Below are 437 nucleotides of genomic sequence, written 5' to 3' on the forward strand. Positions count from 1 at the left end.
GTGTGTCCACATGTGTGTCCACGTGTGTGTTCACATGTGTGTTCACGTGTGTGTTCACATGTGTGTTCACGTGTGTGTTCACATGTGTGTTCACGTGTGTGTTCACATGTGTGTTCACGTGTGTGTTCACATGTGTGTCCACATGTGTGTTCACATGTGGACACACATGTGGACACACATGTGTGTTCACGTGTCCACATGTGTGTCCACATGTGTGTTCACATGTGGACACACATGTGAACACACGTGTGTTCACGTGTCCACATGTGTGTCCACATGTGTGTTCACGTGTCCACGTGTGTCCACATGTGTGTTCACATGTGTGTTCACGTGTCCACATGTGTTCACATGTGTCCACATGTGCCATGGGTAAAATGCAGAGCCCCCCCTCTGCGGGACAATAAAGGCTAATAAAAATAGATCAGGGTCATCACAAC

The 437-nt window shown here is 48.1% G+C and overlaps 1 protein-coding gene and 1 long non-coding RNA gene across 2 annotated transcripts in view; both read right to left on the reverse strand.

The window, feature by feature from the left end:
* The window catches only part of otud5a (OTU deubiquitinase 5a), a gene marked incomplete in the record, with an annotated part of 31,340 nt that overhangs the window by 4,052 nt on the left and 26,851 nt on the right, over positions 1-437 (reverse strand).
* The window catches only part of LOC106533699 (uncharacterized), a 3,974-nt gene that overhangs the window by 1,794 nt on the left and 1,743 nt on the right, over positions 1-437 (reverse strand). The window lies entirely within an intron of this gene.

This window comes from Austrofundulus limnaeus, unplaced genomic scaffold, assembly GCF_001266775.1.
Source record: "Austrofundulus limnaeus strain Quisiro unplaced genomic scaffold, Austrofundulus_limnaeus-1.0 Scaffold1002, whole genome shotgun sequence".
NCBI lineage: Eukaryota > Metazoa > Chordata > Actinopteri > Cyprinodontiformes > Rivulidae > Austrofundulus > Austrofundulus limnaeus.